This window comes from Vicugna pacos, chromosome 24 (assembly GCF_048564905.1).
Source record: "Vicugna pacos chromosome 24, VicPac4, whole genome shotgun sequence".
Lineage (NCBI taxonomy): Eukaryota > Metazoa > Chordata > Mammalia > Artiodactyla > Camelidae > Vicugna > Vicugna pacos.
Window position 1 is genome coordinate 5,127,504 of NC_133010.1, and position 27,176 is coordinate 5,154,679.

General features: G+C 47.0%; 1 protein-coding gene across 4 annotated transcripts in view; it reads right to left on the reverse strand.

Annotated features, from left to right (window-relative positions):
• The window catches only part of LOC140688977 (uncharacterized), a 162,189-nt gene that overhangs the window by 17,975 nt on the left and 117,038 nt on the right, over positions 1-27,176 (reverse strand). For 2 of the 4 annotated variants that reach the window (XM_072948967.1, XM_072948969.1), the window contains exons 4-5: positions 2,290-2,402; positions 1,993-2,169 (exon numbers count right to left, since the gene is read on the reverse strand). The gene's annotated coding sequence lies outside the window, so the exon portion shown is untranslated. Of the gene's footprint in view, positions 1-1,992; positions 2,170-2,289; positions 2,403-2,715; positions 9,442-27,176 lie in introns of those variants that run through there. The other 2 variants (XR_012063813.1, XM_072948968.1) reach the window with 2 other exon arrangements.

Genomic DNA, 27,176 nt, shown 5'->3' on the forward strand with positions numbered 1-27,176 from the left:
GGGCCAAAAAAGAGAAAGGGAGAGGAGAGAGATGAGAAGCGGATGAGGCTAAAGGCCAGTGTGGGAAGAGAGATGCAGACAGAAAAGAGAGGTGATGAAAGGGTGGTGGTCTCGGGCCTGAGTCCCGTGTGGTGCCTTAATGCTCCCTTCTCCCCATGGACACACAGAGCACCTCTTCTGCTGTTCGAGTCACACCCTCTCCCATCCCATTCCATCCACGCGTCAGAGCCCGGCAGTGGGTGGCAACAGCTGTGCTAACCACGTTGAGAGGCTTCAGGGGAACAGAGGAAAAGACAGGCACGAAAAGAGTAAAACTGAGCAGGCCTGGAGAGGGGAGCAAAGGAGGCAACAAGAAAGAAAACACAAAGAGAAAAGAGATGGAGAAAGAAGGGCAAGACTTCGATCAACAAGGGCAGAATGAAAGGAGAAAACAAGGAAAAGACTGATCCAGGAAGAGGAAATTAAGTCGGGGGGAGGAGGGGCTGTCAAAGAAGGGGGAAGATGAGAGATTGGACCCTAGAGACAGAGGACAGGGAAGGGTGCCTCCAGCTTCCAGACCCTTCCCAGGGTACATTTCCCACTCTCAAAAGGGGAAGGGATTGGAGAGGGCAGAGTCCTGGGCCGGCATGGGCAGGGGCTGGCTGGGGCTTTCCAGGGATGTCCACAGGGACCGGCAGGCCTGTCCCTTTGCGTCTCCTCCCCCCACCCCCCAGGCTGAGACAAAGGCAAAGGGAGAGAGGACTTTTTCCAACTCTGCTATTTGTAACTCCAATCCAGACATGGGGCCGAGAAGGGAGATAGGAAATAATTTGGCACAACTGGAACCTCACTTGCTCCCTCCTCCCCTTCCTAGTTCTCTTCCTTACCAGGTGTTGGTCTTGAGTATATCCATCTGTCCATCTTTCCCTTCTCTCTCTCACTCTCTGGTTTTGTCTCATCCCCAGCTCCATCTTTGTCCCCTGTCTCGTCTCTGTCACTTGGAATCTTTCTAGACTATTTCTCAATGTCTCTAATGTATTCTCTACCCCTCAAACACTCTCATATTCTTAAGATTCTCTCTTTTCCCTCCCCTTCTTAAAAGCTCCCATACGTGTTTTCCCTAATTCTTCTTTCCGTATTCCGTTTGACTCTCTTACTTCTTTGCCCACAATTATACTAAAATAACAGACAAACAAACAAACAGGCTCTCACTCTGCTGGCCCTGGGACAGTCCTTGCCCTGGGTAAGTTACTATACATTTGAAGGTTTGGGTCTCCATTTTTGCAACACTCCCCCTGCAGACCTCCAGGGGACTGGCACACCTCTACAAAGGGGCTATCAAGGTAATACAGCAGGCTGACCCCGAGATCCTACTTTTATCATCATCCAGATACGCCCTCTCCATCCCTTTACTATCTCAGAGCCCAGACAACACAGAAGAGCTGATACGAGAATGCAGAGGAGCGAAATCAGGATAGAACCCCAAACTCTGGACTCTCAGCCCAAACATCCAACCGGGCTCAAAATGCCTTCAGAGCCCCAGCTGCCTTCTTCTCTGTCTGCATCTGCAGCTTCTGCCTCCCTCCAACTCCACTCCACCAGCTCCTGCTCAATCTGAGCCTGAAATCAGATGCCAAGAATCTGCTTCTGACCTCCTCTGCCCAAATATTTGAGAAGTCACCTCGCCCGCCACAGGAGGAAGGAGCAGGAAAGGAGAGAGAGAGGCCGCCCAAAATCAGCCTGGCTATAAATAGTGGGGAGAGGGAGGGCGGGGAGCGTGCAGGAGTCCCAGACCAGCCTGGTACATTTAGACATGTAGGTTTTCCCTAAGGGGGAAGTGAGACCAGGTTGTTGGAATGGAAAGGAACATTGGAGGTCAAGGAGGAGAATGAAGAAGCTGGAGGAATCCAGATAATGGAGGCAGCACGATATTAGAATAAATAACCTGCCAGAGAACTTTTGTATTTGAGTCTGGAGTTTGGAAATTCATTCAATTAAAACAAATGCTGATACCGTGTGATTCCACTCCTGTAACACTGTCAAAATGACAGAACTGGAGAGAAGAGGAACAGATTGCTGCTTGCGAGGGGACAGGGATGCAGAGGGGGTTAATATACAAAGATAGCACAGGGAGTTCCTTCATGGGGATGAAGAGTTCTGTATCTTGACTTTGGTGGTGGTTATTCAAACCTATATGGGAAATAAAATTGCATAGAACTATGCACACAGGTGCACACATACACAAATGAATGCATATAAAACACTGGGGGAAATGGAATAAAGCTTGTAGGCTAGTTAACAGAATTGTACCTGCGTCAGCAACCTGGTTCTGATACCATGCCACAGTTACAGATGGTGTCACCACTGGGGGAGCTGGGGGAAGGGCACAAGGGAATGTACCCTTTTTGCAACTTCCTCTGCACCTGTAAAACATTTAAAAAACTGATATATGTCCAGACCCAGCAAAGACTTTGCCCCTTGTCTGAGTGGAAGCCGAGGTTTCTCCAGCCCCTTTGTCCCTCTTCCCCTCCCTCCAGAGCCCCTATTTTCCATCTCCCCCAGATGACACATTTTCCAGCTGCTGTGTCTAGCTTAGGAGCAAACACTTTCAGAACACACTGCAGGGTTTACTTCTCCCTCCACCTCATCTGGCAGCAGAGCCTTGGAGCATACGTCCCAGGGCCTGCCTCTTCCTCCTCAACACACACAGCTTCAGGACTTTCTCATCCCCCCTACCTCTCCAGCACTAGAGTCCTTCTGTGGCCTCTTGAATTCTGGCCATAGCCAAAGTTCGAACTCTGGGAGTGGCTGGGAGAGAAGGAATAGAAATGTGATCGAGGGGAGTCCTTCGAGAAGTGGCTTGACCACTGTGGTCTTGGAGGATCCGAGGGAAAACCCCCTGTGCCTTGGGGAGAAGGACTGGGAGGTCACTTCCCACAGGGAGCCATTCAGACTGTCTTGAGGGCCCCTTTTTTTTGAGCGTGGGCTTCATGTCAACATTTGGAACTTGGTCACACCACCAACGGCCCCCTCTTGAAGCCCAGCCAGATTTCCCAGTATGAGAAGCCTTCTCCGCTCACACCATGTCCTCCCTCAGTCCTCACCCAACCCTAACAACTCGGCAGCTTCCAGCCCTAATGCTTAGCCCAGCCAGTCAGCTTGGAGATCGCTAATTAAAGCTAACTCTGAAGGAGACCTCCAAAGAACAGAGAAATGAGTGGAGAAAAGAATTACAGAGTTGCGTTCATCCATTCTAAGAGAAAGTAATCCGGGTGGGAAACTGTAAGCAGAGGTGGGCAGAAAAAGATTTCAAAGTTCAAGAGTCATTCTCTGGTTATGTATGTAGCTAGTGTCTGTCTCTACCAAAGGCAGGTGGAGCTGAGCTTCAACCGCAGTAGATACTGAAGTCAGACTGTGAGCAACAAGGGTCTAGAACAAGAGCATATGGAGGATGGTATCAGCTGGGGTCCCAGATGCAGGTACCCATGTCCTCTGCCCAGATCTAGGGCAAAGGAACAGCCAGTGCATGGGAGAGGAGGGCGGGGTTGATGTCTGCAGAGTCCTGGCACTCTCAACACCGACTATGAAAATGACAGGAGGCTGTGCCAAGGGGGGTGAGGGTAATACAGCATGGGCCTGGCACTCTCCATGAGTCATCCTCTTCCCAACCGTCACAGACTCAAGGCCAAAACCCCCAACACCAACCCCCTCATTAGCCCCTGCCCCCTGTTTCACATTCTCCTTGTCACCATTCTCTGGCATCCCTTCCAACCCCTGCCTGTCTCTCCCAGCTTTGGGAGTGAGGCACCGGGCATCTTCCAATCTGCCTCTGTTCTGCTTGCTCACTGCAGTCGGAAGCTAGAGCCAGAGGGGGCGAGGACCGGGCCAGGCTGCCCTGCGATGCTCTCACTCTTCCCGCTTCTATTGGCCAGCTGCTTTCTGGAGCAGAGCCTCTTCCCAAACACTCCTCCTCTGCCAGGATTCCCTTCAACTGATGCCCCACAAGTACAGAGGGGCACAGTGGCAGGAGACAGCGAGCCCTCCCTAAAAGTGCTTCTGGGCTCCCCCTCCTGGGGCCCCTCCCATGGAGTCTGCAGAGCAGCACAGTGGTTACCCTGGGGATCCAGTATCAGACGGCCTGCATCTGTGTCCTGGCTCTGCTTCTTCATTACTACACTGCTCTGTACCGCAGATGCCTCCCTGCAAACTGGGGGCGACTATTACACTTCACACGATTGTTCTAGGGATTAAATGAATTAATACATGTAAAGTGCTTGACACACAATAAGTACTCAGGAAATGTTGGAGAGAAAGAACACATTTAAGTGTAGGCACATACACACGGTATCCAACACTTTTATTCAGAAGTTTTATTTTAGCACTTAATGTTCTGCTTTATGTTCCCACTTAACCATTTCACTCACTAATCTTTTGACAGCTGCTCATCTCCCAGGACTTAAGGTGCTACTCTGCAAACAGCTGAAGGACTTAATCTCTAACTGGGACTCAAAAAAATTCATGAAGAATGTTTTATTCTAACTCAATCAGTATCCATTTCTTCCCCAGTCCCCACAAGTAGATGTAATGAAGTGAATTTTCAATTATGTCACTGAATCACCAAGTGAGAGCATGCCAAAGTTGGAAATCGCCTTAGATATGGTTCAGCCCCGTGATTCTCACCTTGGGTGCACATTAGAATCACCTGAACAACTTTTTTCTAAATACCTAAACAGGCTTAATTAATTAATTAGTCTGAGGCTGAGGAATTTCTTTTAAAACTTCCCCCAATGATTCTAATGTTTAGCCATGGCTTATAGTCACTGATTTAATCCAATCCCCTAACCAAAATCCAGAGTGGGTAAGCAACTTGCCCGATGTTACACAGCATGTCAGTGCACCGTGCACCAAGAGAGATTGTGGCAATACCAAGAATATTTGTAACATTCATCATTGCTTCTTGTTGGGGTTAATCTCAGGGCATCTCTCTGTAGTTCAGAAAGGTGTTGTATAATCTACCTTTTACTTGGCCAGCAGCGCTTATTCTTCACATTAAGACTTAAGTGAGTTTGCGTTCCCTGACCACAAAAGGACAGAGAGGGAACTGCACGTTCACCACACGTAGCCAGCCAAATTAGCTAAGCTCCCTAGGAGGCCGCTGGAAGTGCCTAAAGTGCTTCCCCTCTGCAACGATCACCCAGAGGCGAGGAATTTGGCCGGCTGGTGTGAGCCCGGGGATTTGCTCCCACTTCCGGCTTTCGCTGCTGCCAACCCCCCACACCGACTGCACCTTGCCTGCCTCCTAGCAGTAGGCTGCCCTGTACCCTGCATCCCATGAACCTGGGGCAGTAGAGGCCACCACCAGGCCAGGCCGCGGGGGAGACGGGAGCAAGATGACCAGAGTGGAGCATCCGGGGCAGGCCCCAGACACCCACCTTCGTCACCGCTCCCCGAGACCCCTGAGCTCACTGCACAGACCTCCCGGGAGCAAGCTAACCAGGAGACGTGCATCCCGCAAACCTGGGGAAGCAGATGCTGCCCCTAAGCCAGGCCTTGGGGGAGATGGAGACAAATCCAGGGGTTCACACCGGGCAGCATCCCCTCCAGCCACAGCCACCATTGTCCACTGACCACACCGCACAAGGCTCCCAAGGAGCTGGCCCACCTGGGGATGTGCCTCCAGTGAACCTGGGGCAGCAGAGGCCGCCCCCAGGCCAGGCCACGGGGAAGATGGGAACAAATCCCCTGGCTCTCACAGGGTAGCCCCCCTTATTCCACCTCCACAGCTGCCACACCTGCCATCGTCCCCACTGCTCCCTGACTGGATCATACAGGGCTCTAGGGCGCAGTCTGACCTAAAGACAAACCTGGGGCAGCAGAGACCCTGCACCCCGCCAGGCCATGGAGAAGATGGGGGCAAAAAACTGGCTCCCAAGGGGCAGTCCCCTTCCCCACAACACCACCACCAGGGCTACGACCTCTGCCATCTTCCCAGCCCCCTGGCCGCACTGTGCCCATGGTCTTACTAAAGTCGGTATAGAGGGAACATGTCTCAACATAATAAAAGCTATTATGACAAACCTACAGTCACAATACCCTACCAAGAGAGCGGAAAGCCTTTCTGCTAAAATCTGGAACAAAGCAAGGATACCCACTGTCACCACTTCTATTCAATGTTGTATTGGAGTTCCTAGCCACAGCAATTAAATGAGAAAAAGAAATAAAAGGGTCCAGACTGGAAAAGTAAATGTAAAAGTGTCGTTATATGTGGGTGACATGATACTACATACAGAAAATCCTGAAGGCTGTACACAGAAACTACTAGAGCTACTATCCGGCAAGGCAGCAGCACACAACATCCACACACAGACGTCAGGGGCCTGGCTTCACACGAAAGTAATAAACACTTTTAAAATTGCATCCAAGAAAATAAAATTACTTAGGAATAAATATGACGAAGAATGTGAAAGACTTACATGCAGAGAACTACAAAACACTGACTAAGGAAATTAAAGAGGACTTAAAGAATGGAAAGATATCCCAGGTTCTTGCACTGGAAGAATTAATGTTGTCAAAATGATTATCCTGCCCAGAGCAGTCTGCAGATTTAATGTGAACCCTATCATATCACTCAGGGCGTTTTTCACAAAACTGCAACAAATCATCCTAAAATTTATACGGAATCACATAAGACCCAGAAATTACCAAAGCATTACTGAAGAAAAGACCAAAGTTGGAGGAATAACCCTCCCAGACTTCAGACAATACTGCAGAGCTACAGTCATCCATGGTATTGGTGCAAAAATAGACATATGGATCACTGGAACAGAACAGAGAGCCCAGAAATAAACCCACAAACCTTCGGTCAATTAATCTTTGACAAAGGAGGCAAGAACATAGGATGAAGTAAAGACAGTCTCTTCAGTAAATGGTGTAGGGAAAACTGGACTGCTGCGCATAAATCAATGAAGTTAGACTAACTCCTTCACACCATACACAAAAATAAATTGAAAATGGCTTGAAGACTTAAACATAAGACAAGATACCAGAGACCTCTTAGAAGAAAACATAGGCAAAACATGACCTGACACACAACTCAGCAATGTTCCCCTAGGACAGTCTACCCAAGCAACTGAAATAAAAGCAAAAGTAAACAAATGAGACCTAATTGAACTTAAAAGCTTTTGCACAGCAAAGGAAACCATAAGCAAAACAAAAAGACAACCTACGAAATGGGAGAAAATATTTGCAAATGTTTCGACTGACAAAGACTTCATTTCCATAATATATAAACAGCTTATACAACTGAATGACCAAAAACCAAACAACCCAATTCAAGAACTGGCACAAGACCTAAACAAGCATTTCTCCAGTAAAGACATACAAACAGCCAATAGGCACATGAAAAAATGCTGAATATCACTAATTATCAGAGAAATGCAAATCAAAACTACAATGACGTATCACCTCACACCAGTCAGAATGGCCATCATTCAAAAGTCCACAAATAACAAATGCTGGAGAGGCCGTGGAGAAAAGGGAACCCTTCTACACTGTTGGTGGGAATGCAGTTTAGTGCAGCCACTGTGTAAAACAGTAGGGAAACTCCTCAAAAGACTAAAAACAGACTTGCCAAAAACTTTTGATGGGGGCGGGGGGCGGGCCAGGGCCAACAAGCTCCCAAAGGCCCGGGCCTCGCCTCTTATTCCGCCCCAGGTCGCCTGTGCCCAGGAGGGTCGGGGCGGCCTTCACTTGCCAGGCAGGCCCACCTACACAGGAAGGCCATGGCCTAAGGGCCAGCAGGTGATGCTCCAGGGCCCGTCCTGCGACCTCCCACCTTCCGGAGCTGCACCCGCTTTCCCAAACCCGCAGAGGAGAGGCGGCGAAGATGCGGGGTTCAGTCACTACTAATGTTGGGGGGGCACCACGAACCAGGATGGCGAACCCCCAACAAGCCTCAGGGTCCTAACAGGCCGCCAGGCCCGGGCCTCACCTACGCACCCCTCCCTCCCTGTGCGCCTCCCCATCTGCGCAGCCCAGGCCTCACTCCCAGCCCTCCGACCTGGGCGCACATATCAGCGCCTCCTTACTTACCTGGCGGCGGCAGATTCAGCGACGGCAAGCGGCGGCCAGGACCCCAGACCGTGTTCCTCCTCGGGGAGCTGGTCCAGGAGCACCCGGCTCCGGCCCCGCCTCTACGCGCTCTGGGCCGGTTCCGGCGTCCGCGCCCCTCCTCCTCCCGCCCGTAGCGCGGACCCTCGGGCTGGGGCTCCTGCTGTACTGGACTGGGCGACTGGGGCCGGGAGGGGCCGGGCAGTGGGGCCGACCCACCCCGAGCACCCACCGCCCGCCCAGGCCGGCCGGGTCCCCATCCCAGACCGGCCCCACTGACCGGTCCCGGCACCCAACTAGAACCACCACCCACCCCGGGCCCGACCACACCCCTCAGTCCCACTCCCTGTGCTTGCCTCCCCTCCTCCCCATCACCGCCCCCTCAATGCTTAATTCTGTATTTTCTTACGCATAAACTTCTTAGGCCAGTGGCCTTCAAGTTGGAGCACACCTCGGGGTACACAGAGACTGCGCAGGGCACGTGGGCACAAGTAATATGGGAGACAGGATTTCCAGATCTGCATTTCCCACGTGTGTTACTCCTCAAAACAGACCCGTGACATGAGGCTGTCCTTTGTCTGCTAGCCTTTCATGCGAGCTTTTTCACACTCGATTAAAAACACCACCAAATCTTCATCGTCTGCTCTACGCTGTCCCCACAATGTAAGGATAATGATCCAATGTGAATTATGGATGTTGATATTGGTGTAGTCAGTCTGATGGGCAGTAAACACTTTTGTAGATTAGGTGATTTCCATTTTTTTGCTTTCAGCAAAATTTAAGGGGGACCTAATGACATTGTTATCTGAATTAATAATAAGAGTAGTAATTAATATTATCATTATATATTATTTTTAAAATCACATACCTATCATCAAAATAAAAAGTTGTAATAGTTTATTACTTTACAAATAATACTTTATTATTGTTTTTTTGATGATAGGTCTCTGTGTGATTTTTTTCATCTCTGTCTTGGAGGGGATATAGAAGAGTTCTATTACATTGCTATAAAATAGCTCTTTCTTGCCCTCTCTAGTTTTTATAAAAATCAGCTCTCTTAGCACCTTTAAAAAGGAACACTGAAATACAATTTGATGTTGAACTACATCATTCCAGAAACAAGAAATAGTCATCCTGTCTGTGAATTCTTAAAAGTCTTGCCCCTATATCAGGATGTATTTCAAATAAAATTTTACTTTCACATTGAGTAAATTAACAAGTTCATAATATATTTCACATTTTGATCTATGTGTACCAAAATGAAAATCTAAGAAATTATTTAATAGAGGATTGTGTTACTTAAAATTTAAAAATAAATTTATGTACAAATTTTTGTTGTAGAAACTTACATAAAATATAATATTAATACATGAATAAAAACTTTGGGGACAAATGGAATGAATGTATGATTTGAAGGTTAAAAATGAACAGTATGTAGTCACTGACTATTAAAAAAAAATCTCACTGATTTTCTTTAATGAATGATGGTGAGTTCAAATCACTAGCACTTTAAGACCCTTTTATTCATAAAAGGAGAAATATGATTAAGTAACTGATAGTGAAATATGATGAACATTATACCCTTAAGCTTATATTCAACAATTTTAGATACCAATTAAAAATATACTAGTGAATACTTGCTGTTTAAAAATTATTTTAGGTGTTAAGCCAGAAAGGATGTTTGAAAATCACTGGCTTCGGGATTGCAGGGTTTTTTATTTGGGTATTTTATAATCACTTCTGGAAAAAGATGTGCATTTTTTCATAAACATGTAACTGCAAGGCCCTGAGCTGCCATTTATATGCATCTGGTCACACAGACACCAGACATTCACCATCTGCCTTATGTTTGGTCTATTTCCTGTGCTTATTCTTGATTTAAAAGACGACGAATGATATTTCTATCAGTTACAGTAACTTAAAATATTTGCTCAGCAAGCAAGATTTGGCATTCTGGGGTGTTTTGTATACTATACTAATAAGTTTTCTAAATGCTCCCCCTTATACTTGTCTGTTTCCTTTTTGCAGGTAACAGAAACGAAAATAAGCTCTGTCCTGAACTTCCCAGCTGTCATGAGACAGTCGGTAGATAAGAGTATCTCTGTTTTGAAAATGATTCATAACCATCTTCTAATCACGAAATTCCTACTTAATCTGTCAGGTTGTGGAAATATCTGGGAAACTGTTCAGCACCCCTTGCTTGATTGATAGACAAGCCACCTTGTTTTGAGAAGCACTTCATTTAAAACATGCTATGCACAGTTAGATGCTGAACTTGAGGAGTCGACAGGCTGAACTTGCTGGGAGGTGCCCGCTGCCCCAAGGGCCCAGGGACATTGGCCACAGTGCGCAGAGGCTGTGAACCCCCTGCAAAGGCCTGGGAACTGGAGTTCCTTTCCTCAGACTTGTCTGAAGTCTGCACCTGCAGTCCAGGTGTCTCAAACATATTAGAAATATTTCTTTAAAGGCAAACAGGGAAAATGTTTAGTAATAAGAAACAAAACCCTAAGTGGGCTCTGGAGACAGGCTCACACTCACACCCTGTACTTCCTTCCACTCACTGAGGACAGTGTTTCCTCCCATGGTCGGTTCGTTGGGTTTTATTTCTATATTTGAAGGGTTAGGACAAGTTGTACAAACAGTAAGGTACCAGGTTAATATTAATATTAATTAATTTTAGTCCTTTCTCAAAATACAAAGGATTTTGAAGAAAATTAAAGGGAAGATTTAAAGTCTATTTAAAAGATAAATCTTACTTTCCATTACCGTGGTTTAAAAAAAAAAAAAGCAGCTGTGAAAGCAGTTAAAACTCTTACCAGGGATGTCCTCACACCCTGGTCCACCATCCTTGTGGAGAGAAGTCACAAGCCACGGGCCTGAGGCCCAAGGGGAAAACCCCCCAGTGCAGGATGCCCGGCCCCCCCGCAGGCCAGCTCCCCAGCCTGCCCCGGGCCCGCAGACAGGTCGTGTGACCATCATTCTCCAGATGTGCACACATTTGCTTTGCACTTTTGGAAGCTCGAACCATGTCCTCGGGTATCCCAGAGGGACACAGCGAGCGCTGGCAGCCCTGGTCTCTGGGCTTGGTACCTAAGCCTGTGCCTCCTCCACCAGCATCCACCCCAGCCTCTCACCTGCCCTGTGACCATCCGTGGGAACACGGCAGCTCCGTGTTGGGGGCTGTCCTGGCTGTGTGGGGCTGAGCAGCACCTGTGGACTAAGTCCACCTGGGGCCAGTAGTGCCCCCTCCCCAGCTGTGACAACCACAAATGGCCTGGACTTTGCCTTTTGAGAACCCCAGGTCTGGTGGCCTCCCCAGGTGTCCTGTCTGGCTCGCTAAACATGACACTCGCAGTCCTACAGAGGATGTGGCCCTATGTGGCCTGGGTGGAACCTTGGTGCTGGGATCAAGTTGCCTACCCAGCTCATCACTGCAGTAAATGTGAAACAGCCCCAAAGCTGTGTTCTCTTCTGGCTGCTTCTTGAAGGGCAACTTCGAAAGGCTGAGATCCTTCTTCTGAGTCTGAGGCCAGATGTGTTGGCTGCATGTGGGTTACACTATGGCTTCACCAAGAAGTAAAAAGGCAGTGGAGTCCCATGGACCCAGCCCTCCTAGTTGCGAGCCTTAAAGTAGCTGCCAGTCACTGAGGCTGATTATGATCTGCCTCCTGTTAAGTGTGGCCCTGATTTGGGAGAGAAAAATAACGTTTATTTGAATTAAACTTGAATATTATGACAAAAATGATCAATTGCTTTAAAGATCTCCAGATTTTTTTTAAGTGCAAGAATGCAAAACTTGAAGTAACATGCATCACTCAGGAGGGCAGGCACCTGTGCATGTGGGCTGCTCAGTGACCCTGTGGGCTGGGCTTCCATGGCCTCCAGGGTGGCCTCCCTTCCTGGAAGAACATGTCTCCTTGGCTCATCAGTTTTTAATGAATCATTTTGTGGACATTAAACATCTCCTATGGAAGTTATCCCTAATATTCACAGTAAAGAGGAGCTTTACAGCATCCCAGCTCACTGAAGACAAAGCTAGCAGCAGGCATGGCACCTAGTGGCTCATGAACTGTCCCCTTCTGGGAGCACCTGCCTTCACTCAGGCCAGGCTCCCTGCTTTGTTTCCAGGTGGATGAACTTTCCCAACAGACTAAACTCCTGACTCCTAGACTCGTCCCCTTGGAGGTGGGGGTTTTGCCTGACGAGTCAGCTGGGTGAGGCGTCTGGCACACCCATGTCTGCCTGTCTTAGCCACGTCCCTCCCCAGCTCTGCCAGCATGAGCCCCCGCGTCGGCCTCTGTTTGGCTCCAGCCTGGATGGAAAGAGGGGCCTCCTCCATCCCAGCAGTGCTGCCCCCTCCTTACACCCGTCCATCTCTTTACTGTTTTACCCTTGTCTCATCTGGAGACGACAGTTAGAGCAAATTAGAGGGCAGGGAGTGAATCAAGTCTGTGATCCCCTCTGCCTTTTCTCTTCTTCAGTTCCTAATATCTTGTCTCCTCTAATTATTCATCATAAAATATATTCCTACAGCCACTAGGAACCACTCCAGTTGTCAGTGATCACCAAGGATCGTCAGCATCAGCTACTATTATTATTTGCACAGTCTGGATAGCACAGGGATGCAGGGGAATAGACTAATTCCCCTTGAAATTTTGCTCCACTGAAGCAAAATGCTCTGCTGAATCTCAGCTCTGTCTGTTGAATGCAATTTAAGATGTGTGTGGTTGCTGAGGACCCTGGGGTGTAATCTCTATAGTGGTTAAGAGCGCTGGAGACAGACCTCCCAGAGTCAGCTCCCACCCCTGGGACAGACCACTTAATGCTGGCAAGTCTCGGTTCGTATTCTGTGCAGTGGGGACACGTGGGCATGTCCAGCACCCACCACAGTGCCCGGCTCAGTGGACAGGAGAGACTTACCGCGCACACAGGGAGGGACACCTGTTACCCTGCCAGCAGCATTCCTACGCATCTTCAATTTTGCAGTTAGTGCTCCAAACAGGGTACGTGTGCGGCAGCTAAGACGGCTGTGGCTTTCAGAATATTCCTCGATGCTCACAAGCACCTTTCACTTGCTGCTTCCCGTTGTCCATCATGTCTGGGGGACAAGAGGGAGGAGGAGTGACTTGAGGGCTTTCACCAGATAAGTTTGGTTACTTGAGATTGAGCTCCATAGGGAGGTCATGAGTATAATTATTGATAAGAAAATAATGTTCAGAATGATTTTTTCTTCAACATCAACTTGCATTCTTCTGATCTGGTGACAACGTGGCGTGGCATGAGGACTGGTCTCAATGTAGTGTCACGGCTACTTTCCCTGGTGCTTAGCAATGACTGTTTATCAGTATATTGGTAGTCATTCAACTGGTTTTGATTTGATCCAGGCTCTGTCAAGTTTTATTCTTTTAGTGACATACTTTTAGCCTTATTTCTTAAAATTAATAGATTAAAAATAAATACAGTATAAAATATAAAAATATAAAGAACTTCATTTTATGGAAGGACTATTCCGGTAATATTGCTAGTGGGGTTAGTTATTATTAAGGTTATTTCTCTGGGAAAACTCAACGACAAGACACGTGCTTTATAGAAAAAGCTGTAGCACCATCTTGTGTGAGATACAAATTCAGTGCTTCAGTCAAGGTAGTTTAAAGTGATGACTATTTTTATTTCTTACTGACAGGCCAAGTTCAGTTTATTTTTATTATTATAGTATTATATAGGCTCAAATAAGTAACTGGCTTTAGAATTTGGTTATTTATATTTTCTGTATATTTGCTCTTAGATGCAAGCACCCAACGGCCTAATGTATGCACAAAATTGTACAGAACTTGGAAATGCTGGATTCCATGTAGCTGAGGACACAGAAAGTGTGTTTCTGTAGAATTCTTGTGATGCTACACAGTTTATGGTATTTGATGTCTTTTACTCTTGTTACCCACTCAATTCTCAAGGTATTTCTTCCCAGTACAACACCCACAATTCTAGACGCAGTGCAGAAGTTCCTGTTAAACACGTGTAGATGTGCTTCTTGATGCACAAATTTGAATTTCGTTTGTTTTGAGAGAAGGGATCCACTAAGCACAGCAGTGAGAACAGCCATAAAAGCCTGGGGGAGGTAAGTGTCTACAGCTGCAATGGCACGGGCACCAGGGCCGGAGTCCTCAAAGCCAGTGACTGCACAAGCTCGGTGTTCACGTTAAGGCTGCAATGATCCAATCAGGAGCATAAGCATCGACTTTCATCAGATAACTATAGTTCATGGAAACTATCCTGACTATTCTATTAAAACAGGAAAAACTGAGAAATGTTATAGATTATTCAAAATTTAAACTCATAACCACAAATATTTGCTAAACACATGTTTAAGTACATAATCAAACGCAGTTTGACTCGTGTGGATTTAGGGAATGTAATTACCAAACGTGTGCTCTTCACAGTGTGGTGAAATCACACAGCCCACGTGCTTCCAAGGCGTCCGCACACCAAGCCCCGAGTTGTTAATGGATATCTTGCTGGCACATGCTTCCAGCTTCCTCATAAAAATGTGAATAATTTAAATACTTTTTCTTATTTTAGGCAATTGAAACCAGCCTACAGAAGTGACAGCACTGTATTCTTCTGAAGAACAACAGCCCGGGGACTTGAATTTTCAAGCTGGAGACAGAATCACAGTTTTATCAAAAACAGACTCACATTTTGATCGGTGGGAAGGAAAGCTCCGAGGTCAAACTGGAATTTTTCCAGCCAACTCTGTTACCAAGAATTAAAGTTCATATGATTTCCTTCTCTGAGAATTATAAGAAAATTATTTCTACACTCACAGGATTCACTATCCAGTTAAACAATGTTTAATACAAGTTCAAAATCTCTTCTGTTTATTCCATAAATCTTTATCCTGTATGTAAAAGATCTTGTTTTTCTATACATAAATATTTACCTTACATGTCTTTAAATAAGTTTCCACTAATTTTATTACATATACTATTAAGAGTTAATGTATTCCAATTCATATGGTCACATTATTTTTGTGTTCATTTTCAAACACCCATAAACACTTGATTTGGCTTTGTGCCTGATGACTAAAAGCTTAAAGATGGGGGCATGAATTCTAACTGGGTGTTAAGCAATAACTAGAATATTTATTCTTAAAATTATTTCTATACCTTCAAAAATTGCATATGTTTGTTTCATGTACATATATGAAAATTGCTATTACAAAGAAATTCAACCACTATTCATTAAAAAAAGCTGAAATCTATGTTTTCTTTCTTTGTGAGGTTATGTTCATTTGTAGCAGTAGAATAAACTTACGTTGACATGGTTCTGTTGTCCCTAAATAAATGTTTTTAAATGCTAATTTAATGTTTTGATTTTGTTTTTCTTATTCGTGTTTTGTAAAGTAGCCAGAGGTCTGTGATTGGTCTGCAGGTTAAAACTCACCTCCATGATAGTACTGCTAAATCCTTATTTTTTTGTTTTATTAACATAAATTTGATAAATAAAATTGTAAAATTTTTAAAGGGTCTGTGATTTGAAATACACGGATGTTGTTAAAGGATTCTTACTGAGTTAATGAACACATCCAAAATCTCACCTATTTTATGTGATGAGAACCCTTAAGTTATACTCTCTCAGAAAATTTCAATTATAGAATGCAACATTATAACTGTAGTCTCCACATTGTACATTAGATCCCCAGAACATACTCCTGTTACAAACTAGAAGTTTGTACCCTTGATCAACATCTCTTAATTTCGCCCACTTCCCAACCCCTGGTCGACACCAATCTGGTCTCTTTCTATGAGTTTGACTGTTTTGAATCCCATTTGAGATCATGCAGTATTTATTTGTCCTTGTCTGATTTTTTCATTTAACATAATCCCCTCAAGTTTCATCCATGTTGTTGGAAATATGTTTATATATATGTGTGTGTGTGTGTGTGTGTATCTATATCTATATATCATATTTTCTTTATCCATTTATCTGTTGATGGACATTTAGGGTTTTCTATATATAATAACATGCCATCTGTAAACAGAGAAAATCTTACTTCCTCCTTTCCAGTTTGAAAGCCCTTTATATCTTTTTCTTGCCTAATTTCTCTGGCCATGGCTTCCAGCACAATGCTGAATAGAACTGGTGAGAATGGATGTCCTGATTGTTCCTGATCTTGGAGGGAAAGCTTTCAGATTGTCACTGTAGAGTATGATGTTAGCTGTGGGCTGGTCAAACATGAGCATGTTGTTTAATCTCCACATATATGTGAACTTTCCAGTTTCCTTCTTATAACTGATTTCTAGTTTTGTACCATTGTGGCCAGAAAAAGATACTTGATATGATTTCAGTTTTCTTAAATTCCTTAAGACCTATTTTGTGATTAACATAGACTCTATCCTGGAGAATGTTCCATGTTCACTTGCGAAGAATGTGTATTCTGCTGCTATTGGATGAAATGTTCTGACATGTTCTTTAAGGCCAGTGTTTCCTTATTAATTTTCTGTCTGGGTGATCTATCCATTGATGAAAGTTGGGTATCAAAGTCTCCCCCCTCCCCATAATTTTGTATTGCTATTTCTCCCTTTAAGGCCTATTAGTATTTGCTTTACATATTTAGCTGCTCCTATGTTGGGCATATAGATATTTGCAAATGTTATAGCCTCTTGTTGAATTGACCCCTTTATTGTTATATAATGACCTTCTCTGTCTCTTATTATAGTATTTTGATTAAAGTCTATTTTTTCTGATGTAAGTACAGCTACCTCTGCTTTCTTTTGGTTTTCGTTTGCATGGAATAACTTTTTTCATCCCTTCACTCTCAGTCTGCGTATGTCTTGAAAGCTGGTGAGTCTTTTGTAGGTAGCATATAGTTGGGTCTTATTTTTTTTTAATCCATTTAGCTACTCTGTGTCTTTTGAGTAGAAAATTTAGTCCATTTACCCTTGAAGTAATAATTGATAGGTAAGGACTTACTACTGCCATTTAGTTCACTATTTCTTGGCTGTTTTGTAATTCCTCTGTTCCTCTCTTCCTCTCTCTGTGACTTGGTAATTTTATGCAGTGCTATTCTTAAATTCCTTTCTCATTTTGTATATGTCTACTGTGTATTTTTGCTTTGTGTTTACCATGAGAAAACATAACAGTCTGTTTTAAGCTGATAACAAATTTGCACACACATTAAAGCTCTGCATTCTTACTCCCCACCACTGCCACTTTAGGTCTTTAATGTCACAATTTATCAATTTTTATCTGTGTATCCATCAACAAATTATTATAATTACAGTTACTTCAATGCTTTGTTATTTAACCTTCATACTAGATTTATAAGTGATTTCACCACCACCAGCATTACAATAGGAGTGTATTCTGAATGGAACTCTATTTTTAATTTTACTGGTGAGCTTTATGCTTTCCTCTGTTTTCCTGTTACCAATTTGCATCATTTCATTTCCTCTTTCTTCTTCAGCTATTGTTTGTCTGTAAAACTCTTTCTCTTTCCTTTAATTCTGAAGGGCAGCTTTGCCAGGTAGAGGATTCTTGGTTGATGGTTTTTTCTTTCAGCACTTTGAATCTGTATCATCCTGAGAGCTGTCTTCTGGCCTGCAAAATTTCTGCTCAAAAATCCACTGGCAGTCTTATGAGCATCCCCGTATCATAATAAGTTGCTTTGCTCTTGCTGCTTTTAAGACTATCTCCTTGCCTTTAACTTCTGTTGAATTACAATGTGTCTCACTGTGGGATTCTTTAGATGCAGCTTATTTGGAGTTCTGCGCTTCCTGGGTCAGGACGTCTGTTTCTCGCCCAGTTTAGGGAGGTTTTCAGCCATTATTTCTTCCAATAGGTGTTCTGCCTCTTTTCCTCTCTCCTCTCCTCTGGAACCTCTTTAATCTACATGTTCACCTGCTTGGTGGTTCCTGAAAGGCCCCTAAGTATCTTCACTGTTCATTCTTTTTCTTTCTTGCTCTCCACCTTAATAAATTCTACTACCCTGTTTTCAAGTTTGTTGATCATTCCTTTTGCTCAATCTAGTCTACTGTTGAACCTCTCGACTGAAGTTTTCAGTTCAATTATTTTTATTCTATTTTTCAGTTCTATGATTGCTGTTTTGTACCTTTCAGTATTTTCTCTTGTTAAAGTTTTCACTTTGTTCATGCATTGCTCTCTTGAATCAGTGAGCATCTTCATGACTGTCATTTTGAACTCTCTCTCTGTCAGGTTGATCATTCTGGTGAGTTTCTGAAAATTTAGCTTGTTCTTTTATTTGGAATCTATTCGCGTTTCTTCATTTTCCTTGACCCTCTCTGTTGGTTTCTGCACATTAGATAAAACCACCACCTCTCCCAGTCTGGGTGGAATGGTCTCCTGGAGGAGTTGAACCCTGGCAGTCAGCCAGCCCTGAGCTCCTGGTTGTATCTTTATTAACCTCTGCGATTGTCCAAACTGCTATCTTTCTTTTAGTGGCTCCCTAGACCCATCAGTTTTCCAAAGGGGAAACTCTCAGGCAGCACCTAAATGTGGGTTGATTGGAAGTTGGACCCTCAGACAGGACAGAGAAAGTGTGTAATACGGCCCTTTCTATAGAGAAACTGGGAGATGAGTGTTTGTTCTTGCTCACTCCATGCTGAGCTGTGGGGTATAGCTGAGGGGGGTATTCCTGTGTCCATTTAAAAAGCGCACCTTTCTTTCAGTCCTGTGGGACTCAGGAGTGGAAGTCCTCCAGGCTACCAAACCTGGGTGACTGGGGGCCCATCTCTCAAATGGCAGCTGTAAAAGCTGGGGCACTAGATGTGTGGACAGACTCCTTCCAGGGAGATGCTTGGTTTTAGTGTTGGAGTGAGCCAGAAGGAGAAGGCGGGGCTCTGGGGAGGGTCACAGCTGGCACCTGGGTGTGTGCTAACTAGATGCTGGGCCCCAGGAGGCCCTTTGCAAAGTCTGCAACCAAACCCCTTCCAGGCAAGTGGAAGGGAAGATCACATTTCAACCTGCAACCTCTGAGCTGGGGCCTAGGGGAGTAGCCCAGCGGGTGCTGGTGCTCCCACTGGTTTCGTTTGCCACATTCCTGTGGGACTGGTGGACACAGGCCCTGCTGACTTTCAGAGCTCAGTGATGTGGGAGCTTGTCCCTTGGATGGAAGCCTTAGTTAAAGGTGGGGGTGTGAGTTGTTCAGTTCAGACCCCTCGCTCCACAGGGAGAAGCTGGGAGTTGGGGGCCCCTCAATTGCAGGGCACTGCGCTGCGGGTGGGGTGTTATGGTGGGGGTGTGCCTTTCCTACCCCTTCTGATGTGGGTGTTTCTGTTACCTGATGTGTAGGAATCACTCAGCCAGGCTCTGGGTTTCTCTCAGAGGCAACTGCTCCATGAATAGCCGTGTACTCAGTGCCTCTGTGGTAGAAGGGACATTCAGGAGCCTCAAGTTACCATCTCTGTCCTTTTAAGTTCTTTCTTGAACTGCAGACCCATATCTCCCAACTGTGCATTTGACAGCTCTGTTCGGATGTGTCACAGCACCTCAAACCTCGCTCATCCGAGGTAAAGTTCGCCTGTGCTTTCCCGCCCCTAAAGCCTGCCCCTCCCGTGGTGCCCATCTTAGGTGACGGGAAATCCCACTTGTTACCGTGTCCAAACTCATTCTGCTCACCACACGACAGGCCAATAAACGGGAGATGAGGTGCTGGGCAAGGATAGTGACTTTATTCGGAAAGCTGGCCGACCGACAGGATGGCAGACTAATGTCTTGGAGAACCATCCTACTCCAGTCAGAACACAGTCTCCTTTTATACAGAAAAACAGGGGAGGCGGTGTGGATGGTTGTTGCAAACTTCTTGCCACAGGAAGCCTTTGTTCCTGCAGCTGTCCATGTGAGTCAGGCCCTGGTGTCCCTGTAAACCTCCAACAAACAAAGGCTATTTTCTGTTTTGCAACCTGCCATCTCTGCATCAGTGTACAAGTGCTAACATCCCAGAACGGGCTCTCCTGTACATTTCAGGCTAAAGGCAACACTGTTTTACAAAAGGTGCAGACCTAGCAAGACTAAGCCTGGAAAACAAGGCACAGTGGTGAAAGCCACAGGAACAGATCCTATATGGAGTCTGATTTGTTCTTTTCCGTTACAGAGGGACACGGTGACAGCCTCCTGGCAGTTGGCCGGAGGCGTGGCCTGCTGAGAGCAGCCTGCTGATTGGCCGGAAAGGCCGCAGGGGTCACAGGGAGGCATTATGATGCACCACGCACGGGCGGTTATAAAAGCCGGCGCCGCTGCCAAGGTGAGCCATAGCAGAGATGGCCTTTCTGGTTCTCCTGCTACTTGTGGCCACGTCCTCGACCGCCTTCTCCACACCCACCTCTGACACACTCCATGCCCATTCCTCTTGCCCTGGATCCCTCACCCACACCGAGCACTCTACTCCAATGCAAGGGTCCACCTTCGGGCCCCTCTGTGGGCCAGCAAGCACGCGTACCCGCACCCGGCACCCCTTGTACCGGCATGGGCTGGCCTGGCTCCTCTCCTGGTTCCAGCCCCACGGTGGGGGATCGGGCTCTGACAACAGGAGCACAGCGGACCCCTGCCCATCCTGGGACTGTCCCTCCCAGGCCTCTGCTGTCCCAACACAGCTTCCAACCAGCCAGCCAAGTGACCACGCAGAGACACTTGACAGAGGGCAGCCGCTGACTCCTATGCCACACTTCCCAGGACCTCCTCCAACTGAGCCACGGGTATCCAGCCCCAAGCCTCATGTGGATGCAGCACGAGTCATCCTTTGCCTCTGGCCGTCGGCACCTCTGCCGGTCCCGGGTCAGCTGGCAGGAAGAGGCTGCTACACCGTGGATGAGGAAGACATCCTGCCGGTCCTCACGCTTGCCGTCCCCTACCTTGGCCCTGGCTCCCTTGGCCCTGGCTCCCTCCCTGACTCTCAGCCCCAACCTCCTCCACAAAGGGAAGAACGGGAACCGTCAGTCCAGCCTGCCCTACAGCCAGCCACCCAGATGGGAGGCCAAGACACAGACGAGAAACAGCAACCTGGACCCAAAGGCCGTCCTGTCCCTGATGCGGACTGGAAACATCCCAGGCCACCAGCCCAGGCCAGGCTCGATACACCGCTGCTGTGGCCGGAGCAGTCGCGTCGGTGGTGGTCCAAGGAGGTGACGGCAGGCTTTGGCAAGGGCAGGCACTCCAACGTCACCATTTTGGTGCCCGGGACCTTTGAGAGCATGGTCCTCTTCCTTATGGGTCACTGGGCCGAGGTGCTGGCAGGCCCCTGGCCTGGGGCCACATTCCACCTACTGTCCTGGTTCTATAACACCTGCGGGGCCATCTTCGTATTGAGACTCCTCTTGGGGAGGAGAAAGGTGCCAGCAGAACAGGAGCCCCGGGTCGTGGCAGGGAGGGAGGGGCGTGGGCACATTCCATCGGAGCCCCTGGCCCTGAGCATAGAGGAGTCCTTGGCTGAGCTCCAGAGGCTGCTGGAGAGGAATTATGAGTTGGAGTGGGAAGTGGAGGCCTTGCAGCAGCAGGAGTGGTGGTGCAAGCAGGAGGCTGAGGTCAATGACATCAAAAGGGCCTTGGAGGGTTTGCTCCGCGAGGTGTTTTAACTCTCCCCTCGGGTGGGGGGGTGAGTTGGGGGGGAAGGGGGTGGGGGGCATGGGAGGAGAGCTTCCCATGTATGTGCATTGTCAATAAATAATGTGTTGGAATGCAAAACGTGTCCACGAGTGATGGGGGCCCCAGGAACCGCATCGCACGGAGTCCTCACACCCTTCAGTGGGCTGGTGTCCACTAGGCAGGTGCCTCCGTGGTTGTGAACTACAGAGCCAGCACCATGACACCCTGCCCAACCTCCTGGTGCCAGCGCCGAGTGGGGTGCCTTTGGATGGAGAGAAACCAGGTGGAAGGTCTTTCTCCAAAGACTGCTTCCGGCCTGAGGCAGCCAGTTGGTGGCAAAACTTAGGTTTCCACCTGAAGTTCTGCCTCTGCCCTCCACCCCAGGGTCCTGCATGGGGCAGGCCTCAGATGATCGATCACGGGGGAGGGACCAGAGGCAGGAGCTCTACTCTCTGCTGCTGGGTGGGGGCATGGGGAAAGGGGGCGCAGACAGCTGGCCATGTGCTCAGAGCCACAGAAGCCCTACAGGACTGGGGGCAGACTTGCTCTGGCTGCTCTAGGTTGGAGGAGCGGGGCTGGCTGGACAGAGCAAGGCAGAGCAGCTTTCAGGTGGGAACTGGGAGACTAGAGGGTGCTGGTGGACGTGGAGGGAAGTGGCCGCTTCCAAGAGGCGGAGCTGAGAATCGGTGATTAGTAGGGCACTGAGGGACTGTGGGGCGGCAGCTCAGGTGGGGTGGGATCCATCTCCCAGGAGCCACACCAGCAGAGTCCCCTCTCACGTCCTCGACAAGCTGTGAGACCAGAGAGTGACCGAGTCAGTATCCTCTGATCCAGAGGGGGCAACACGGACCACCTGGCAGGGCGCTCCTCGCAGCAGGGTATGACATAAACCTGAGGATGGTCACAATGGGATGAAACAGCACTGTGAGTTTCACAGAGTTGACAAAATGTCTTATACTCATGCAATTGAGTCTAACTAGTCAGCAAAAAATATTACTGTCCCTTCTGCATACATCAGAACACATTTTAAGTGAAGTAAGCCACAAATAGAAAGAAAAATACCATATATCACTCATATGTGGAAACTTAAAAAAAGAAAGGACACTATGAACTCACCTACAAAACAAAGAGATTCACAGACACAGTAAACAATCTTATGGTTACCAGGGAAAGCGGGTGGGAAAAGAGAAATTTGGTCGTTAGAGCTTTACAAATGTAAGTCACTATATACAAAGATAGATTTTTTTAAAAGTTTCCTCTGTATAACACAGAGACCTCTGCTCAATATCTCATAATAACCTATAATGGAAAAACACCACAGCCACCACCTGAAGAAGCAAGTGAAAAAAGAGGAGAGTCAGTTATCCTGGGCTGGAGCCCAGTCCTTCACAAGTCCTTGCCCCGCCCCCCACTGCCACTGCCCCCTGAGCACACTGCGCCCTCCTCCCAGCACCAGGCTGACATGAATAAATGCACCCAGTGAACCTGGGGTGACAGAGACCGCCCCCAGGACAGACCACAAGGGACGTGGGAGCAAGTCCACCTGCTCCCCCGGGGCAACCCCCATCCCCTGGCCACCACTGCCCCCTGATAGTACTGCGCCTGCCTCCCGGGAGCCACCTCACCTGGAAACAAGTGGCCTGGGAATCTGAGGCAGTGGCAGAAAGACGGGTGCTGCCCTTCATGAAGTGGTATATTTGCCCCCATCTCCCCTGCGACATGGCCAGGGGGCAGCCTCTGCTGCCCCAGCTTTGCTGGAGGCACCTCCTCATGTCAGCCTGCTCCTGGGAGGCGGGTGGGGTGTGGTCAGTGGGCGATGGTAGCTGGTAGGGGGGCTGTCCTGTACGAACCTGTGGATCTGCTTCAATCTTCCCTGCGTCCTGTCCAGGGGCGGCCTCTGCCGGCCCAGTTTCCCGGGACTCATGTTACAAGTCAGTCTACTCCTGGGAGGCTGGGGCCCTGAGGTCAGGGGGCGGCAGTGGTGGTAGAGGCGGCGGGGACCAAGGTCACCCCGTGTGAGCCCGGGGATTTGCTCCCACTTCCCGGTGTCGCTGCTGCCACCCCCCACACTGACTGTACCGCGCCTGCCTCCTAGTAGCAGGCTGACCTGTACCCGGCATCCCGTGAACCTGGGGCAGCAGAGGCCACCACTACACCAGGCCATGGGGGAGACGGGAGCAGGATGACCAGAGCAGAGCATCCAGGGCAGGCCCCCAATACCCGCTCCCGTCACTGGCCCCAAAAACCCCTGACCACACTGTGCATTCCTTCTGGGAGCAAGGTAGCCAGGAGACATGAGTCCCACGAACCTGGGGCACTAGAGGCCGCCCCCAGGCCAGGCCGCGGGGAAGGTGGGAACAAATCCCCCAGCTCTCACAAGGCAGCTCCCCTTATTCCACCTCCACAGCTGCCACACCTGCCATCGTCCCCGCTGCTCCGTGACTGGACCACACAGGCCTCTAGGGTGCAGTCTGACCTAAAGATGAACCTTGGGCAGCAGAGACCACACCCTGCCAGGCCGCAGAGGAGATGGGGGCAAATGACTGCCTGCCACTCGGCAGCCCCCCTCCCCACGCCGCCAGGGCTACGGGCTCTGCCATCTTCCCAGGCCCCCGGCCGCACTGCACCCGTGGTCGTACTAAAGTGGGTATAGAGGGAACATGTCTCAACATAATAAAAGCTATTATGACAAACCTACAGTCACCATAATACCCTACCAAGAGAGCGGAAACCCTTTCCACTAAAATCTGGAACAAAAGAAGGATGCCCACTCTCACCACTTCCATTCAATATTGTTTTAGAGTTCCTAGCCATAGCAATTAAATGAGAAAAAGAAGTAAAAGGGATCCAAGCTGGAAAAGTAACGTCAAAGTGTCATTATATGTGGCTGACATGATGCTATACATAGAAAACCCTGAAGGCTTCACACAGAAACTACTAGAGCTACTACCCGGCAAGGCAGCAGCACACAACATCCACACACAGACGTCACGGGCCTGGCTTCACATGAAAGGAATAAACACTTTTAAAATTGCATCCAAAAAATAAAATACTTAGGAATAAATCTGACCAAGAACGTGAAAGACTTACATGCGGAGAACTACAAAACACTGACTACGGAAACTAAAGAGGACTTAAAGGACAGAAAGATATCCCAGGTTCTTGCACTGGAAGAATTAATATTGTCAAAATGGTCATCCTGCCCAGAGTAGTCTGCAGATTTAATGCGAACCCTATCTGTTAGAAATCTGTTGGGAACAACAGAATCTGCCCTTAAACATTTTCATAGTTTTGGTTTTTTTGTTTGTTTGTTTTTTGTTTTTGCAGGAGAGGGATAGACAAAATTAACTCAAGACATTTTGGAATGAGTTCTGAGTGCCCTGAGATATCTCATGTTCTAAGTAGGTAACAGCTGGCTTTACCCACTGAAGTCTATTTTGGGAAGATCTGTGGCTTTGTTTAGCTAGTGCCTTTAGGAGAATGTGGAAACCTGTAAGAACACCTTGCTTCGGTTACAAAGTAAAAGACCATCAACGTCCTGACTAAGAGTGGAGCCTTGGGTAAAGCCTCCGGAGTCTAAGCTGGCTTTAAGGACCTGGAAGAATACTGAGGAAGACTCACCATGTCTCTGAGGTACGGAAGTCCATGTTAGCTGTCTTCCTCTAAACATAAGCACAAAGGGAAACTGTAAGTCAGGGGCAATGGGATTAGAAAGCTGTGCCGGAGTCAGTTACTGAAACTCTAGCTACGTCAGCAGGACCTGAGTTAAGAAGAGTAGTTGGATTAGGGACTCCAGTAAGATGAGGAGTTACAAAAGCACTGATGGCTCCTGCATCTTGTACAAAGCAGTAACTAGATTTTCATCTGAACCAAGTTTCCCTTCTTTCCTTACTGACAAGATTGAGGTACTGCAGGGTGAGAAACTTAAGAACTTGGCTCTACTGTAGATTCAATTCCTTTTTTGCTTCTTGAGAGAGAGGATACTGGGCTCTCTCAAGAGGATGTTGTTGCCACAGCTGCCACCCTAATTAAAACTGCTGGGACAGGTTTATTCCTTTTCCAGACAACGTGCATGGGCTCTACACTGAGTAGCAATCCAACCTCAACTGCATGTGAGGATCAGAGACTAATTAGGACATCTTTCAAGGCTGCATTCTCTTCAGAGGATTTTAAATAGAGATAGGTCTCTACTAGGGAAAGTAGGAAGTTTGAGATTTGGCCTGAGCACAGGGGGAAAAAAAAACAACTTTCTCATTACATAGTTTGGTAGCATTAAATTTACATAAGTCTCTACCTAAAACGCTTGCTGATGAGGAATGAGAAACTAGAAAGGTCTGATGGGTGGTTAGAGGGCCTAAAGATTTGGGGGGTAACCTGAGATCTGACAGTAAAATAGGTTGCCCAGAGACTCTGACAGCTTGAATAGAATCAGAGGTGACAGAGATAATCCTCTAAGCCTATGGTAGAGAAAGCTGAATGAGTATCAACTAAGAGAACAGTTTCTGACACTCCATTTTAAGTCTAATGGTAGGTTCTGGGGTGCAACTGAGAATTGACTGACCCCATCAATTGATCAGAAATTACCCTATAGAAGTGAAAAGTGTCTCTTAGGCACATGGAATCTAGGGAAATTTTATGTAAGCCTTTTTTTGTTTTATGTGCATTCCAATGTACCAGCTTTTACAGTATTTGCAGATAGCTTGAGATGGGTAGGGGAGGCTCTGTGGTTGGCAAGAAAAATTGGTGAGTATTGAATTACCCTTAAAGTCATATTTCTGTTTTTTAAACACTCAATTTGCAAGGCAGGATTGTTGATTTCAGTTCCTATTTTCTCCTGCTTTCCTGCAAGCTATTTTCAAAGAATGAAATAGCAACTTCAGTAATAACACTGAGAGATTGTTCTGCATAGCCAACCACACCATTTTGAATTTGTCTTTTCATATCAGAGAGAAGACCTGTTATTAAGGTGGAAATTAAAAGATTTCTATGACCTAATAAAACTTACAAACTTTTGCACAATAAAGTTAACCACAAACAAAATGAAAGACAACCTGTGGAATCAGAGAAAATATTTTCAAGTTATGCAACTGACAAAGGATTAATTTCAAAAATATACAAACAGCTCATACAGTTCAATATCAAAACAAACAAACAAACAAACAAACCAAAGAAATCCTCCAAATTGGCAGCAGTTCTAAACAGACATTTCTCCAAAGAAAACACATAGAAGGCCAACAGACACATGAAAAGATGCTCAACATCACTAATTATTAGAGAAATGAAAATCAAAACTACAATGAGGTATCATCTCACACCAGTAAGAATGGGCATCGTCAAAGAGTCTACAAATATTAAATGACAGAAAGGATGTAGAGAAAAGGGAACCCTCCTACACTATTGGTGAGAATGTAAATTGATGCAGTCACCATGTAAAACAATATAGAAGTTCCTTAAAAAACTAAAAATAGTTACCCTATGATCCAGCAATC